Raw genomic sequence first — 18592 nt, 5'->3', positions numbered from 1 at the left:
TTACCGGGTTCCTCTGGCTCCACTGCTGCCGGTGCCCGTGAGTCACACCTGGGCTGTTCGATCGCAGCCTCTGTGGGCTTGCACAAGCCTCTGCTGGTCCCCTCTGGCGCTGTTGGTGCACGTGATCTGCTCCCAGTCCCTTCCAGTGCTGCTGCCCCCGGCCCGTGCTGCCACTCTTCCGCTACTGGGCAGGTGTGTCAGGGTCTGTGCCAGTTGGAGGAATGACTGGCAGGCTGCTTAGTGCCATGAGGGGCTTCAGAGCTATGCTGGTTCCCCGGGGTTTAGGGTGCCTAATGTGCTGCTGGCTAAGTGTGCCGGGATGACTTTATCCAGCTATGGGGTCCCTGTCTCTTTAAGACTTGCAGAAAGCACTCACTTTTCTTTTGTCTCAGGGGCGCCTATTGCTGGGACCTGCCCACAGGTTTTGCTTTTCCGTTTCTCTAATATCCAGCACCCTGTGCACCTTGTGTCTGCACTCTGGGTGCGAATTTCTAGAGCTGGTTGTTTAGCAGTCTTGGGCTTTCACTCTCTCCCTGTTCTTCCTGCTGGGTTCTGGGGTGGGGGAGCGTTTGGGTCCCGCCTGGCTGTGGCTTGTATCTGATCCCATTTATGTGATGTTGAGTTCTCACAGATGTAGATGTATCCTGGCTGTTGTACTGCAACCACTGGTGTCTCTTTTAGGAATAGTTGTATTTATTGTATTTTCATAAACATATATGTTTTGGGGAGGAGATTTCCTCTGAACTACTCACACCACCATCTTCCCATGATCCTCTGATTTTGGTTTTCAAAGGTATTTTGCCCCGGGATGTCCCCTCCCTGGAGTTACATCGGGGAAGGAATTACAAACAGGACACTGGTTCAATATCACACACTTTTAAGTGGAGATTGTGAGATGTGAACCCTCTCTGTGACTTTCCAAATCTACCTTGACTAGGAAATCTGAGAAAAGACCAGAGAGCACCAGAGACTAGATTTTCCAGGAGGCCATCACTACAGTACTCAAGCAGGGAGAAGGGGGTATAATCACTCCTTCCTGTCTTGCTCCACAGATCTGGAAACCTGCTTCTCAGCAGAGCCATAAATTCATCATGCCCTCATCCTGTAGGGCTGGAGGAGTGGAACTTGCGGTCTCAGCAGAGAGTTCCTGGTTTGGGAAAACATCCCTTTTCCCTTCAGACTCTCTATCTCTGCCACATGATACATGATAGTTTGCTCTTTTAAGGTAACATCTGGAGAAGTAGGGTAAAGACTCAGCGCTCTAAGCACTGTTGGCTGCTGCTCTTGGTGTATCAGCTCCCAGGAATGTGCTCTCCTCCTCAGCCTTATGCTCGGGGAGAAAGGAGTCTGTAACATGCACTGGAAGACAGAGCCCCCGAGTCAAGCCCCACTTGGTGCATCATGAAGTCCCTGGCCAGCAGATTATCACTGTTACACCAGCACATTAGCTCTGAGACAAACAGGACCTGGTGGACAGCATCACACACATCTTAGGATGGGCTGGCTCAGGAAGAGCTTGTTTTCATATGTAAGTGGGTGAGCAGGGGTAAGCCCTTTCTCCTTCAGCCCACCTGCCTGTTCTCCATCATGAAGCCATGAGTGTGTATAATTAAGAGGGAGAGCAAGACCTTGGGATCCCAGGAAGTGCCCTGAAAGGGGTACAGTTTATATCATGGATGTTCCTGATTTGTATCCATGCTGTTGAGACTTTTGTCTCTGTCACCATTTCTGAAGCTCATTTCTGCTTAATGGTGCTTCCATGTGGCTGTGTTTTAGTTTATTATGTTTATTCTACTGCAGTTTGTCACTGGCCTGTTCCTTAAGATAGCTCTCCCTGTTCCTTCTGACACCCCCAGGGGACAGTCTTTGTGGATACCAAATGTGGAGAGATTTTCCACATGCTGGGAGTAGATTCCTTCAGCCTCCTCTGACCTCACTTTCTATGATTTTATGCCCATGATAACACTTCTTTCACAGCACAGATGCAAAGCCTTTCTGTTGAGAGCTGATGTGGCTGGGTAAAGATGGTTAAAAGTCCTTTGTTGCTCTTTTCAGCGAGAGGTGTCTGATTTCCTCCCCTCAGGTCTGGGATGGCACTGAGCCCTGCTGGGCCAACAGAACACAGTGGAAGCGGTGTTCCAGGATGCGCAGGCTGAGAGAAGCATCAGTGCTCCAGCCTGCTCTGTTGGCTGGCTCAGATTTGGGATGATTCCTATTGGGACATTCTCTCCCAACCCAGATGCCATACTGAGAGAGGCTCCGGTCACACGGGAGAGCCATGCATGGCTCCTTGTGTCTTCTGTCCCTGCTGAGCTTCCAGTGCCCCCTGGCAGCCCACTGAGTGAGCTGCCACATAGTTGCCATAACAAAGTGGCCCAAACAACAGAACGTATTGTGTCTCACTTTGGAGAGTGAGTATCTGAGACCAGAGTAAAGGCAGAGCAGGCTCCTTCCAAGAGCAGGCAGGGAGACGCTGCTCCATGCTTCTGCCTGGCTTCTGGTGCTGCGCCTTCCAGCTCTGCCTTCCTTGCCCCGCATCACAGGCCTTCTCCTTGGGTCTGTCTCCACCCACATTTCCCCTTGTATAAGGACATCAGTCATTCTCTTTAGGGGTCCATCCTACTCCAGGATGTCCTTATTTTAACTTAACTACTTATATCTGCAATGACCTGGTTCCCATATCCGGCTACCTTCTGAAGCACGGGGGTTAGGGCTTCAGTGCATGGATTCTGGGAGACACAGATCAAACCATACTTGCCATCTGGGATGCTCAGCCTGGTTGTGCCTCCAGATAGCAGCAGCCCCTATTACCATCTGACTGATCTCCTGGGAGACCCAAGTAAGCACTGTCCTGCTGAGCCCAGTTAACTCAGAAAGTTAATGATAAATAATTGTTTCAGCCACTGAGTGTGGGGTGGCATTTTCACAGCAGTGGAGGACTATGAGCTTAGTTTTGGGGGAACAATTAAGTATCAGGCTGGGAGCACTGGTTTTTAAAGATACTAAGGTCCAGGGAATATCAGCCCCATAAATTTTTGGGGTGATGCCTAATTCTCTCTAGCTGTATAGAGTCAAAACAAAGTTTCTATGAACAGATTATTTTATTTCGTGTTTCTGTTTGCAATGATGGCAGGCTCTGGACCCTGTTTGTGACCCTGTCAACTGCTTCTTTTATCCTCGGCAGGTTGCTGCTCTGTGCTGCACATGAGGTCTGGCAGGTGGAGGTCACCCCAGGCTGGGAGCTTGGGGCCAGGATCCTTCTCCCAACAGACCGTGGAGTCTGTCACCAGGAGCAGCCCTGCTGTTTACTGACTACATTCCAGAAGGCCAAAACCAGGCCGGTGGCACTGCTCTGCTTCACCAGTGTAGAAGTCAAGTGTGGCCAACTGAGTGTGGCTTCCAGGGCCACCTAGCTGGTAGATGGACTCACCCCAACCCTGGGGACCTGGGAACACAGCAGGGGGCAGGGAGCAGGGGTAGTGAGGGTTATAGCAAAGGGATGTGTTCTCCAAACTTCTGAAAGTTCTGGTGGGCTAGGTGGGCCTGGGAACCTGGTTTTCCTTTGTTTGTAGAAAACAGCAATAAATCATTTTCTAGGTCATTCTCATGCTCAAGCCAGGCTAGGAGCTAGCATGCCTGGGTCCATCCCTTGCTAATAGGTGATCTCAGTTCTTACCCAGATGGACTGGGGCCTCTGGTGACACTCAGGGCCGCTGCCCATGTGACTGTGAGCCATGCTGTTCTTGCGTCCAGCTCATACCCTTTCCACTTTGGGGCTGGGGACTTCAGGAGGAAAGGCTCTGAGGCTCCTCCTAACATGCATTAGGCCCAGAACAGCTTGCAAATGGCAGCTCCTGGGGACCAGGTAGAAACCACAGACCTTTCCTGCTGCCAGCCCCTGGAATGTGGCATCAACCTCCCAGGGTTGTTTGCATTTTCTTGTGGACCACAGGAGACCCCAAAACCTTCAGCACTTGATGATGTGGGAGGAGGGCTGAGGTGGTCAATACCATCATATCACCACCTCCAGGGGGTTTGCCATGGAGGGGGTGACTTGTGCTCCTATCTGGGATGGGCTGCAGGGTAAGTCCAGACCTTGCCACTCACAGCTGTGAGCTGGCATGTCTCCTCCCCAGATTACTCCTATCTCCTATCTTCACTGTCTTTTAAATTTTATATATATTATATTATCTTTTAAATTATTCATATTTGTGTATAAATATATATATTTATACACAAATATGAATAATATATGTGTGTATGTGTGTGTATATATATATATATATATTAAAAACAGGAAAGTACGTATGTGAAATATGCCAAGCAGAGAAAGACAAGTACTATATGATTTCACTTATACATGAAATATAAAAAAAAAATGTGTGAAGCAGAAATAGACTTACAGACATGGAGAAGAGACGTTGGCTGCCATGAGGAAGAGGAGTGGGAGGGTAGGTGGAATAGGTGAAGCAGATAAAGAGAAACAAAACCCCAGTTATAAATTAATCATGGGGATGAGAGTATAGCATAGAGAATATAGTCAATAATGTAATAGCTTTGTATGTTGACAAATGGTAACCCTACTGAGGTGAGCATCTAATGCAGATAATTTGCATTACTGTGTTGTACACTTGAAACCAATATATATATATCATATGTTTACCCTATGACTGAACAATTCCATGCTTAGGTATTTATGCAAGAAAAATGGAAACATGTCAACAAAAAGACTTACACATAGATGTTCATAATCACTCCAAATAGAAACAGTGTAATAGTCCAGTAGGAAAACAGATATGGAATCATGGTGCACCTGTGCAACAGAATGCTACTCAGCAGTGCAAAGAAACAAGCCATTGTAACATGCTACATCATGGAGAATTTCACACATGCTGCATGAAAGAAGCCAGATGCAGAGGGATACATACACGGGGTTCTGATTCTGTTCTACAAAAGGCAAAAATCAGAATTGAACACTTGTGGAGAAGCTGACCAAGAAAGAACAAGGGAAACTTTCTGAGCTAATGAACTGTGTATCTTGATAGATGTGTGGATCACACTGAAGCATGTGTTTGTCGAAATGAATCAAACCTTACACTTTAGGCCTGTGCATTTCACTAGATGTAAATTATACCTCAATAGAAATGTTCTTTAAAAAAATGCTTGAGACCAGAAAAAATTATGTCCCCCCAAATGCCATGGTATACTGCAGTTTAAGTGTCCACAAAACATTTTGATTATGTTAGTATAGTTACTAAATATTGTTTTACTAAAAATGTCATTAATATTTGAAAACAACTGGTGATTTAGCTTTTCCTACAAGAATTCCCAGATCTGTATGATAATTGCCAAATGTCTTGGACAGTTATACATTAATAACAAATTACCATGTTACCATTAGCCAAATGACTTTGAAGTTAAATTGATAAAAATCCTTTTAGATTTTTACATCAAAATAATTAGATTGGATCATATAATATTGCCATTTTCAGAGGTCAAAAATTCTCAAGTACTGGTGATTCCATCTGATGCTGCCCCACCATGGCTGGAGTTTATGACTCATTTTGGTGTGTCTGATGTGCTATTGAAGGGCTCTTGTGGAGTCAGCGGTCTGTTCTGGTTCTGGGGGAGCCCCTCTGTTGGGAAGACCTCTCCCGATGACCCCAGACTCTTAAGTGAATTTTAGACCCTTTGGATGACTGGCTGTGTGAGTTGGGTGGGGAGGCTGGTGGGAGGCAGTTGGCATTGGGGTTTCAGTTCAACAGACTTCATACATTTGAAAAGCTCCCAGCTCCTGACCACCCCTGATCTGAGGAGGACACCCCTCTCTCCAGCATTCCTAGGAATTAGGGTCCCCCTGCCCCTCCCCTGCAGGGGCTAGGTGCCTGCAGAAATCCTCCCTTCTCTGTGCTCCCAGAACTCTGACCACACCACTTGTACTGCAGAAACTGCACTTTTTAAAAAAGAGGTTACTGAGGTACAGTGTACAGACAATAAACTCTTTCTAGGCATACAGTTCTATGATAAAGAATTTTTTGATGACCACACAGTCAATATTAACAAATATTTCCATCACCCAAATAGTAGTCAACCCCTCTATGCCTAGAGCTTTCTCTTTCTAGAATGCCATATGGATGGGCTCCTACAGTGTGTAGCCTGGAGTCTCACTTGTTTTCATATGCATAGAGCATTTGACATTTATTGCCCCACAAATAGGTAGTTCACTCGTCTTTTTCCTGCATAATGTTCCAGTGGACAGACGTCCCACAGCTTTTTATCTGTTCACTGGTTCATGGACATCTGGATTGTTTCAGTGTTTGGTGATCAGGCGTAAAGCTGCTATAAACTTTCACTACAGGTTTTTACGTGGATATGCGTTTTCATTTTTCTAGGGCAAAATTCAAAGAGTGGGACATCTGTGATGTATGGTAACAGTTTCCTTAACTTCTAAGAAACAGCCCAACTGTTGCCCACGAGTTTGGCATTTGCATCCTTCCAGATGTTCTGCCTGCCTTCCCTAGCCCCCTTCCCTCATCGTCCTGTATTTCCACCATCACTGAGTTTCCAGGTGCTCTGCATCTTCACCAGCGCTTGGTAGTGTCAGGATGGGTTTCTCTGTGCCATTCTAGAAGGTGTGGAGTACTGTTGTTGAACTTGCATTTCCTAATAACTAATGACATCAAGCATCTTTTAATTTTTTTATTTCCCATCTGTTTACCTTCTTTGGTGGGATGCCTGTTCAAATCTTTGCCCTCCCTTATATCGGATTGTTCACCAGTATTGAATTCAAGACTTTTTCTACAGCCTGGTTACCAGATCTCTAATAGACATGTGTTCTGCAAATCCTCCCTCCCAGTCTGTGGCTGGTCTCTTTATTTCCTCAACAGTGTGTTTTGAAGAACAGACATTTTTAACTAGGGTGAAGCCCAGTCTATCCTCTTCTTATGGGTTCCTGTTTCTCATGTCCTAAGAAATCTGATTTTCTCTTGTGTTTCCTTCTGGCATGTAGCATGTCTCATCTAGGGCGTGTGTGTGGGCATATGTGTGTGTGTGTGTGAGTGTGTGTAGCTGTCTGCCCAGCCAGTCGGGTCTGTTGAGGGGTGGGGAACCACAGCTGAGCCTGCCGTGTTTCCACGGAGCACTGTGACTACCTACAGTAACTAGTTGGAATTATGACTGTTGATAGGCCCTGGAGGTTGTGGGGATGGCTTCCCAACCTTCTCAGCCCAACACTGAAGAAGAGGCCTCATTTTCCCAGTGGGCTGTAAGAAAGGCTCCCTGAGCTTGCCATTTCACTCCAGTCTCACTCAGGTTCACCTTTCCAAGCCCTAGCCTTTCTCTCCCTCTCCAAGCAGAGAAGGCACTTCAGCCTCTCTGTGTCCCTTCTCTGCCAGCACTGTGACCTTTCCAGGGTTCTCTGGGTGATGTCAAGTGCACACGAGTTTGGCATTTGCATCCTTCCAGATGTTCTGCCTGCCTTCCCTAGCCCCCTTCCCTGTCTATGCACATGAGCCAGTGGGGGAATGTGAAGATCAGCCTCACCTCTGCTTAGTCCAACTGTGCATGATCACCTGAGCATTTTGTTTACAAGGATGCTGGCTCATTAGCCCCCAGATTAAACCCATTAAGTCACCGATATGTTCACAGCAGGAAAAGGTGTTAATCAAACATAGAATCAGGGGTCCATGTGGTCTGCTTCAGGCTCATGCATCTGTTCCTGGAACCCCCTCATCTGTCAGACACTCCATTCTTTTAGAAAGTTTCCTCTGCAGTTCTCTGCCCTATATCAGTAATTCTTCATTAACTCTCAGCCAAAGTCAAACAGAAGCTACAACCTAGATGATACAGTGGCACGGAATGAGGCACATGGGCTCTCCAGTGCTTTCCAGCTGTGAGCAGGGCCTCGGTGCTCCTGATGGGTTGCTAGGTGAGGCTTGCCCTTGGTGTGGTGGGTGAACACCTTTCATTCCCTGAGCCTGACCTTCCCTCAGTTCACTCTTGCCTCCACCCTCTTTTGTTCTATGGTGGCTGAAGCATGTGTTGTCTGCACCTGGATGGAAGTTTTCTACTTTGAGGTTTTGCACAGTCCTTGGGAGAGGTCAGCATACTATGGCAATATGATCTGGAGGACACACTCAGCCAGGACCATTCACCTCCACCTGGGGGTTATGTAGGACCTAGATTTCTGTGTTATTATAATGACAGAGATGCTGTGATGACAATACATCTGGGGACACTGCATGGGGGGACAAGGTGTGGTGCCCTATCATTCGGTAGTCACCTGCCTGACCAGCCAGGAGCCTGGGAAGCCCTTATGAAATCTATCTCATAGGAAGCTCTCCACATTTGTTCTGGCTTTACTTAAAAGACACTCAGGGTGCTCTGGCCTGACAGAAGCCTCAGTACTCTGAGGAATCTGGGAAGGCAGTCACCCCAGTTCAGCAGTTGTTGGCTCTTTGGTATGTGTGCTCTGTGCTGCATGGCACATGTGTCTCTGGCTGAGCCATTATGTATTTTGAATCTGTGTCATCCCCCTCCCCACCCACCACCTCCCCACCTCTCCAACACCCCCCACAATTCCCTATGTCGTGACCCTTCAAGGACTGAAGCAACACGCCCAAGGTTTTGATTCTTCTCTAGGCTTTATTGTCTAATCTCTCACGGTGGTTACAGCAGTTGTCAGGAAGCTCTCCTCCCTCCCGGTGGGCTCCCTTATATTCAGTCACCCAACCAATCCGGGACAGTATCACGGTGACCTTTAAGTGGATAGATGTCACACGCCACTCTAAGCGGGCAGCACGAGCTGTGCACAGGTACGGAAGTCTGCTGGGCCAATCCCCAACAGGGAAGAGGGCGTTGTCCAGCTAGAGTGGGGCTCAGCCTCGGCCATAGGCTGGGCCCCCACATCTCCCCCTTTATTGTTTTATAACAAAAGGTCTATCGGGATCATGCCTGTCTTAGGTCGTCCGGAGTCTGCAGCATTCTTACCCGTCCTCAGGCAACAGACAGCTTAGGTCTGCGCCCTGTCTTAGGTTGATATGCGCAGCTCCCGATCTTACCCGTCCTTGACTACTGATCCAGCATATTAAGCCATACTCTAGGGGAGATGCCTTCCTCTAGCGCTGCCATGGCCTGCAACAGGACCTTCCGTTCTCCCTGTTGCTGTTTTTGTAACAGACTTTCCTCCCAAGCAGGAGAGGCCCACAATTAGCAATATTCCTATGACACCTACACCTGACCAGGCTTTGGTGGCGTTTAACATACCAGTAATACACCCTTGTATATGCAGCCCACAGACAAAACCTCCCCCAAGAGGTCCAATTGTTCTTGAAGAAGGTTCATGCATTGGTTGATCGGTGGCTGCAGCTGCAGCGGCCACTGAAGTGGCAACGGCCAAGGCAATGGCTGCAGAGATGCCGAAGTCTCTCTTGTACCGGGAGTGGCAGAGGCCACGCCTTCACCACTCCCCACAGCATTCTCGGCTCCGCCGTCGCCTGCTGTAGGATCCACGGCAGGAGCAGAAGCAGTGCGATCTTCTTGTACCTCCGCTCTGGGGTTTTACACTCTGCGTATCAGACGTTCAGGCACCCAAACAGGGTTCTGCTGGTCCTGTGGAAAAACACAAACCGAGCCTCGGGTCCAGATTATCACTGGGTCCGGGCCTTTCCATGTTCCTTCCAACACATCCTTCCACAAAACTTTAGGCATGTGTTTTGGATTGGATTGTTGGCTGTGCCGCTCTGCTGCACTGCGGCCATTTTTGTCCAGTGTTCTAAAATCTTCTCCTATTCCCCCTTTTTGTTTATATAAGGCATTCTTGAGGGTGAGGTGGGTGCGTTCCACCATACCCTGACCCTGAGGGTTGTCTCTAGCTCCCTGCTGCTCTCATGACACAAAAGGATGTCATCCATATAATGATAGATGATTATCAGGGGAAACTGTTTCCTGACAGTTTGTAAGGCCTTCTTTACATACACATGGTGGGGCTATTAGCCATGCCCTGTGGCAATAAACCTTTGACAGTCTCTGGGGTGAAGTGGGATGGAGAAGAAACAGTCTTTGATAATAATTACAAAAATAGGTGTGTTCCATGGACTAAAGTGTGGGCTGCTTCCTTCTTTTCTTTGGTGAGGGGCCACTGAGGTACCCACACGGGCCTTTTTAGGCTGTTTTCCCTCAGTGGCCCCGAAGAAAAACCCAATCCTGGTCCTCCGTCCCCATCCTCTCTCTAAAGGGGCAAGTATCCTAGTTATGATTTAGATGGACTACGTCGCTAATTCCACGAACCTTTTGATTTCGTCGCCACTCTGTGAACCTTCACTGGTGCCTCCTCATTCCATATATTATAATAAACAATGTCACAAACACTAACAGGACACACACACTACACATAAACACCCACCGCAACTGCCTGCTGTCTGCCCTGCCACGTATACTTTCAGTTTACTCGCCGATCCACTCACCCTCCTCGGTTCCCTCTCCCAGTCTGGCCAGCCAACCGAACGGCGTCCAGTGATGTTCGGCAGGCACCAGGGTCAGCGGATCAGGTCGCAACGAGGTTTAGCGATTCCCGGGTTTCGGCACCACTTGTCGCGACCCTTCAGGGACTGAAGCAACATGCCCAAGGTCTTGATTCTTCTCTAGGCTTTATTGTCTAATCTCTCACGGTGGTTACAGCAGTTGTCGGGAAGCTCTCCTCCCTCCCGGTGGGCTCCCTTATATTCAGTCACCCAACCAATCTGGGACAGTATCATGCGTGACCTTTAAGCGGATAGGTGTCATGCGCCACTCTAAGCGGGCAGCACGAGCTGTGCACGGGTACGGAAGTCTGCTGGGCCAATCCCCAACAGGGAAGAGGGCGTTGTCCAGCTAGAGTGGGGCTCAGCCTCGGCCGTAGGCTGGGCCCCCACACCCTAGAGCACCTAATAAAATCCTCCAGGTGAGACAAGGACTGTGGGTGTAGTCAGAGTAGGGTGAGAGCCTCTGGAAAAAGACCCCTACCAAAACTCCATATTAAACAATTAAACAAAGACAGAGTCACATTAATTCTCTAAAGTAAAATATCAAACTAGGAATATAAGCATTCTTCAGTAAAGATTAGTTAAAACTAAAAAGCCAGGAATAAACTAGCTGGGAATGTTTGAACATCCCCCAGATAAGAAAATACCTCAGCATAGCCCATGTCTTGTTTATGTCAATTAAATGAGGCTATTGTAAAATTTACTTTAGCCTGCTAAAAGGCAAAATTTATTTTTAACTTTACACAGATACTGCTTTTCCTCCTTCAGCCCTAATCAAGTCAGTAACTCAGCTCACCTTGAAAGCAAAACAAGCAGCCTTAACTGATATACTCCCAAACCAAGAAACTGCTATTCTGAGAAAGGATCAAAACAGTAAATTTCTTATGTTAACTCTGCAAAATAGTCTGGAAAACTGATAAGAAACTTAGTGTCTCTTTAAAAATAAACACTTAGAGACCATCTGGTGGATCCACCTCCCTAACTCTTGGTTTCTCAACTGCCTATAAGCCCCCTAGACAACACACCATCAGGACTCTCTTGTTCCCTCCTGGCATAAGCCGGGAGCTCTGTTCTTTCACTTTATCTCTAAGTAAAAGCCTGTACCTTGCCCTCCTACCTTGACTCTTTGTGAAGCTCATTCTTTGGCTTTGTGAACAAGAATCCTGGCATCACAGGGGCCCTTGGGGAAAACACTGTGTTTTATATAATGGTGGTGACGGCTCAGGGTGAAAGTGGCAGTGGGAGACCCAGGCCTGGGAGGAAGTGTTTGCAGGAGTGGCCCAGGCCCAGGCTGTGGGGGACAAGAAACTCTGGGCACCGCAGACAGGCAGCCGTCTCCCGACAGGAAAAATCCACGGTGTTGCTGCACACGGCAGGCCCGGGCCTTGGGCCCAGATCCCTTCTCCCTAGGAGGGCAAGCCAGGCCCGTTGGGGCTCTGAGGGTGGTTGGATGTCAGGACACGACACTTTGAGGGTGGGCCAGGCCACCCAGGGTCCTTAGACCTTACCAAGGCCCTGGCACTCGCGGGAGCCCAGCGCCGGCACCTGCAGCAGGAGCAACACACGCAGGGCTCGCTGCTCGCTAAGTGGCTGCTGGGGCCATGAGCCAATGGATACCGCTCACAGCTGCCACGAACCATAGAAACGGCACATGGCTGCTGCCACGAACCAATAGAAATGGCTCACGGCATTCTCTTCCCTCCATCTTCGGAGGAGAATCTCAACTTCTTTTAGTAAAGTGAGAGGAGAGTGCTCTGGCTTTGGGGCTGTAGGTGATAGCAGGGTTATGTGATTGGAGGTGTTTCTGGTTATGAAGGAAGAGTCATGTTTGCGAGACACGAGCAAACCAAAAAGTGCAGATATGGGTTCCTTACATGGCATTCACACTCACAAGATGGCAGCTAGGGCTCTGGGGGGACGAAGGGGAGTGAACAGACCACTCCTGTGGGCGGGACAGGCCCCCTCTCGGGGAGGGTGCAGACCACGTAAGCAGGCAAGCACGGACCCTCCCCGAGGTGTGCGCGTGTGTGTATATGTGTGTGTGAGCGCACGTGTGTGTCTGTGTATATTTGTGCATACATTCATGCATGTGTCTGCATGTGTGTATGCATGGGCTATGTTTGATTTGGCTGACATTTAGGAGAAAAAAATGGTCCACTTATGAGCATGTTTACATTTTGTTTTTGAATCTGAGGAAATTCAAGCTTTTCTTCACTCTGCTGGCTAATTACTCTGGATGACAGCTGCTGCGAGGTGACATCCCTGTGCCATTCTCTTTCCTGAGGAGAAGCTGTGGGGTGAGAGGAATGGGTCAGCAGAACAAGGCTCACACCATGTGGCACAGACTTGCTGGACCTGAAAGCACTTCTGAGCATCTGCTTGCCTGACCCCTGCAATTCTGTCAGGCATAGGTAGGTGGGTTGCGATGCCAAGACCCACTGGCGCTCTTCTCTGCCTTCATTCATCACTCTGCGGGCTTGCTGCCCGCTTGTCTCCAGCGGGGTGGGCACACCATGCAGGCTGTTTCTGAGGAGGCTTAACCATATTTTTAGTTTTACTGATTAAATGTCTTGGTTTCAGTTGACCATGCACATTCTCGTGGTTCCTACAGTCATTCTATCCACCCCTGCATGTGCACACACATGCACAAGCACGCACACACACATGTATGAGCAAGTGTCAGTCTAGCAAAAGGTCTGATTTGCTTTAAGTGCCCAAGTGCTCTACGAAGAAATCCCAAGAGTGAGTGAAAGTGAGACTTAGCCATGTCTGTGCCTAAATTCATCGTGAAGGGAAAAGGAAAGTTATTTGGAGAGGTAGATTCTTTCCTTCTCAGAAGACAATGAAACCAGAATCTGGGTGCAATATGGTGTGGTGTGGAGTGGGGTGTGGTTGTCTTAGGACAGTGGCTCTCAGACTTTAGTGCTCACTAGAATCACCTAGGAAGCATTAAAAACCCAGCAGCCCAGGCCACAGCCCAAACTAGTAAAATCAGACTCTTTCAAGGCTGGGCCCAAGGTGTCAGAATTTTTAAAGCTGTCTGGGTCAGTCTAGGGTGCACCCAACACAGAGAACCAATGGCTTAGAGGGAACAAACAGGCAGAGGTGAGGTGGGATCCCCACTGGCTCCTGACTGTCCTGGGTCCGCACTACAGCTCCATCCCGCTCAGTTTGCATGTGAGTGTCCTGGACACATAGGTTGGCATGCTTTGTGCTTGCTTAGCATCTTCCGGCTTTGTGGCGCAAAGACCATAGGAGATCCTGTGAGCACAGGGCAGCAGGTGCCATGGATGCTCACTGCTGCTTCTCCTGGGTATTCCTGTTCCCAGTTCCAGTGGGAGGCCAGGATCTTTGCTCTCCTGTGTCAGGGACCTCACGTGGGGCTTGAAGCCACGTCTTTCCTGGCCTGAGCTCCCGGAGAACCTTCTGCTGAGGGGAGCCAACAGGAGGCAGCAGTGGCCAGTGGAAAGAGGGTGCTCACCTTTCTTGTCTGGGGAGGGGCTTGGCTGGGATGGCTAAGGGCAGGGCCTCATAGGGGAGGGGGCTTATCCTCCCTTATCTACCACAGTTCTCAGGGCAGGCTGGGGTGAGTCAGGAGACCACTCATGTTTAAGGGATGCCTAATCTCTGGGTCATGCAGATGCCAGCCCTGCATGTCATGGCCCAGAGGGGGGCACCCCAAAATTTTACACCCTTTGTGATTCTCTTGCCTCAGCCTAGTACTGGCTCTGACAGTAATTATGAAAAGCACCCTATCACTCAACCTCCCCAGGTAGGAAGACAAATTATATGAGCACTGACACAAGAGGGGTGGTAGCTCTGGTGGCTCTGGGGGTTCTGGAGAGGTTAAGCCTAGGTACCTGGGTCCCAGCACAGGGGAAGATGGGAATACCTGCTTTGGGACAAGATATGGAGGTGCATGTGTTCAAGGCCCCTTTGGGGGTCTGCGTGATGAGGAAGTCTGGCTGTGGGGTACCAAAGGCCAGAGGCCCTGCACCATTTCCTGGGCACCAGCACGAGCCTCCTGGTTCTTCTGGCCCCAGGGTGATGGGTAAGCCTAGGACCAATGAAGTGGATCTTGTCCATGGGGAATTGGAGCTAGACTTACAAATATTCAGAGAAGTAAAGAATGTGTGTTGGCTTGTATCTGAATAGAAATATCTAGAAGGATGGACAAGAAACAGGTTAGCCTGGTTGCCTCCAAGGAAGGTAACCAGTTGGTTGGGGAGCTGCAGGGACACTTGATTTTCATTAAATGTTCTGCCATATAAATGTGTCACCTATGAAAACAGAATGCATTAAAATTAAATGGAAAATAAAGAAATTTGACTTTTTTTCCTCACAAGTGGAAAACCGCTTGGAGTAAGGTGCAAACCAGCCATGTGAAAGCTGTTCCTGTCAGATGTCTCACACTGAAGGAGGCACCCAGGCCACAATTCAGGACACAGTTTTTCCTCTTTTGTACTTACCATGCATGACACTATGCCTTACATATAATGAACATTTGGTCAATTGTGTGGGGGCACTTAAAGTCTACATTGGCTCCAATCTAAAATGAGGTGGATTTTTGTTTGTGTTAAAGAAGTAACATTTAAAAAGGCAAACCGTGCTACCTACTCCTGTGGATTCTGTGCATAAAATCTGAGGTCCCAGCTTCTTGGGTGCAGAATTCTTTACATCTGTGGAAATCATGGCAGAGACTGCTGAATGTCTCTCTGTACACTTATTCACCAGTATACCACCTGCCAGGCACAGCTCTAGGAGGCAGCCATGCAAGTCAGCAATACTGCCGGAGGCCTCTCTCTGGGGGCTTACTCTGAGCAGATGGCAGAGAGAGCCAGACAACAGAGGGAAAACTGCTCTAGGCTGGCATGCGCTGAGGGCCAGGGAGGAAGTACCAGGGAGGAAGAGCAGTGATGGGGGTGGGGGTGTTCTTTTTTCATATGAGGTGGTGAGGAAAGGCCTCCTGGAGGAGGCAACTTTGAGCAGAAATAAAAGGAAGTGAGGGAAGCTGCCACATAAGTACCAAGGAGGAGCACTGCTGCCGGCACTGGGAACAGCCTGGGTGATGCAGGGGGATGCGGTGGGGAGAGAGCAAGGAGATGAGGTGGACTGTCAGTGGGCCAAGTCACCTGGTAAGGACCTTGCTATCCCCTGGGGCAGAGGCCGTGGGGGCAGGAAGTGCCACCACTGCAAGGTTTTGAGTTCGGAGGTTTAAGGGGAGTGTCCAGGCTGCTGGAGGAATCTGGATTTCTCGGGCAGGTGACCAGTTGGGGGCACTGCAGGAAGCCAGGCAGTCAAGAACGGGGCTGGGGCTGGCTAGTCACAGTGGTCATGGTGGGAGGCACTTGCACATCAAAAAGAGAGAAGCCTCAGGATAGTGCCAAGGCAGGGTGCTAATGTAGCTGCCCAACAGAGGCATGGGTGTGGGGGATGAGACCAGTGGGATGGAGAGGAGTGGGGAACCCTGCCGCACATTTGGGAGTTTGAGCTGCTCACAGACTGTGTGCAAGGTCACCAGGCAGGTGGGTAGCTGACTAGCAAAGCTTGGGTGTGAGGCAGTTGGAGTACAGCCTGGAAGCCGAGGCTGCAGGGGCACTCTCTGGGTGAGTGGAAGCATGGACAGGAGAGGGTCTGCAGCCTGACCTGGGGCCCTGTACTGGCGAGGCTGAGAGAGGCAGTGGGCAGGTGGGACACAGAAAGTAGGGTGGGCAAGTCAGGAGGGCCGGGTGCCCAGGTCCACAGAGGACAGATAGAGTGCAGTCACTTCACCTGATTCACCAGAGCTCCTCTAACACGATGTGATTCTCAACTGAAAGGACGCTAAGAGCGTCTCGTGAGGGGCTGCTCCAGAAACACCTGACTCTTTCAGCTGGGACCCAGAACTGTGTCACTTGTTACTGCTTCGTAGGAAAAGGAAGTGGAGTTTTCCCAGGACAAAGGCATTTCCATTACTCTTCAGGTTCCTGTTCTCGTAAAGTCAAGTTGTCTGTTTGTGGTCCCAAATGCATCCTGTTGCCTGAGAACATGCTCAGCCATGGAGGCCCCAAACTGTTGCTGTGGTCCTGGAGACCTAATTGGACATTACAAATCTTACCAGAGCAAAGCGCCACCTCTGGTGGAGCAGCTCCCTCCTGGGAAGCAGCTCTGTCACAGGGATGGTAGTTGGGCTGGGCTGAGGCCCCAGGGAGGCCAGGAGAAGCATGGGGCCCAGGAGCACAAAGAGCTTGTAGCACTGCCTCCATAGCAATGTAAGGCACCCATGGATGGACTGGGTGGGCGCCACTCAGCCAGGCTGCTTTCCTCTCTGGACATCAGTGTGTTCTTCCCACTCCGTACACCCTGGACATTGGCCAAAGAATAGTCTGTCACTAGCTTTTTTTTTTTTTTTGGAAAATCATAGCTAATTTTATCTGTGGGTTGGGAACAAGTTCTATGGAGGTCAAATGTGCTGAAGAGTGAAGAGGCAGTAAAAGATCACGACAAGCATTTCCTGTCCACACTTTGGAAGACAGGAGGTCAAGCAGCTAGATTAAACACAGTAGTGTGTTTACAGAGAGGCCTGGGTTGTTTGGACGGGCCGCACATTACTTTCATGTTAGTGCTTGTTGCCCAGCTAGGAATAGGAGGCTTCCTCGGCTGAACAATCGCTTCCAGTAGGCTTTAATGAGTGGCATTGTCTCTTGCCAAGTACTTTCTGGAAGTGGCTGACCTGTTCACATCAGGTCATGTGTCAATGGCCTTCCTTTCCCAGCCCAAATTGGATTCCTTCTCACTCTGGGTGAGAGGAATGGAAGCAGGGCATCCTTCCTGGTTTCCCTAAATTCCTGGCAATTCTTATTTGGACCCAAGTAGAAGCCAGGAGGCTGAACAGTACCTGATGCTCTCAGTCCTTGGACAGAGAAGCTGTCTAATAATAAAGAACCTTCTAGCATGGGAGTCTTCAGATCTTCTTGGATATGAGTCCCTGTCAGTCAATTCCAGGGTCTCTGCTTGAGAAGTTGCCTAGGAGAAGCTCCAGGGCACTTCTCTATGTGTATGAAACTTGTTCTAGAATATCATTGAGCCAATAGTATAATCCAAAGGAGTTGTATTCCCTTAGAGTAAACACCTAGATTTACTCACTCAATTTCATAAAATGGAAATTAGAAGAAGTAAAGGAATCTACATCCAACATGCTGCAGGTGTGTCTGCTCCATTCTTTTGTCAGTTACCAAAATGTTGTGAAAACTAAAATAACATACTCCCAAAGTTAGCACTGGTGTCTACCCAGATTGTGTGTGAATGATAATCCATAACTGAATTATTGTTGTTTTGGACAATTGCATTATAAAGGAAAAATGCTTTTGAATTACTGAAGAAATTCTAACAAAATTTACACACATTTTCTGTGAAGAGTTTCTGGTTCACCAGAATTAAATTTGTCACCACCTCCTGGATTATAGATGACATTTTACTATGTTCCCCCAACGCAGCCACACACTCACCCATACTGCATAACTCCAGAGCAGGGTCAGCTAAGTGGTTCTTAACAAGGTGGAAGCAGGTATTGTCAGCCTTCAGGACACATGGTCTTGTCACAGAAGCTCAGCTCTGTGGTGGTGGTGCCCCCTCAGGCCCCGCGGAATGACAGGGCATGGCTGCTGTCCTACAGAGGACTTTCCCCGCTGTGAGAGCCTGCTGAGCCCCCTTGTGGAGGGTGCTCTCCAGCAGAAATATAACATGAGCTGCACATGTAATTTTGCCTTTTCTATAGCCACATTACACAAAAAAGAAGTGAAAATCAATTATTTAATAACATTTTAGCCCAATACATCTCAAATATTATCATTACAACATGTAGTCAATAAAAATGAGGTATTGAACATTCTTTTTCCATACAGTCTTCATAATCCCCTGTGTGTAGCACACATAGAGCACATCTCATTGGGAGTAGTTTCTCTTGATACACATGGAAGTGTATCAAGATACACATGTTCAGTGGCACCACGCTGGACAGCACAGCTCTGGAGTGTGTATGCACAGACTATGACAAGTTTATCTTTGTTGGCTGAGTAAGCGTCCAGTTAGCT

General features: G+C 48.7%; 2 long non-coding RNA genes across 2 annotated transcripts in view; one reads left to right on the top strand and one right to left on the bottom strand.

The window, feature by feature from the left end:
• Nucleotides 1-8623: 8623 nt before the first annotated feature.
• LOC140849773 (uncharacterized) lies at nt 8624-10681 on the bottom strand. The gene is made up of 2 exons (XR_012131961.1): nt 10464-10681; nt 8624-9609 (listed from the first exon to the last, which is right to left on the bottom strand). It is a non-coding gene; the product is annotated as an uncharacterized lncRNA (long non-coding RNA).
• A 2038-nt stretch (nt 10682-12719) lies between these two features.
• Nucleotides 12720-18592, top strand: part of LOC140849547 (uncharacterized) — a 28612-nt gene continuing 22739 nt past the window's right edge. The window contains exon 1 of the long non-coding RNA XR_012131553.1: nt 12720-12931. This is a non-coding gene — a long non-coding RNA (uncharacterized lncRNA). The remainder of the gene's footprint in view (nt 12932-18592) is intronic.

This window comes from Manis javanica, chromosome 5 (assembly GCF_040802235.1).
Source record: "Manis javanica isolate MJ-LG chromosome 5, MJ_LKY, whole genome shotgun sequence".
In the NCBI taxonomy this organism is placed as follows: Eukaryota; Metazoa; Chordata; class Mammalia; order Pholidota; family Manidae; genus Manis; species Manis javanica.
The sequence above is the reverse complement of the archived record's forward strand: the minus strand, read 5'-3'. Positions and strand labels throughout refer to the sequence as shown.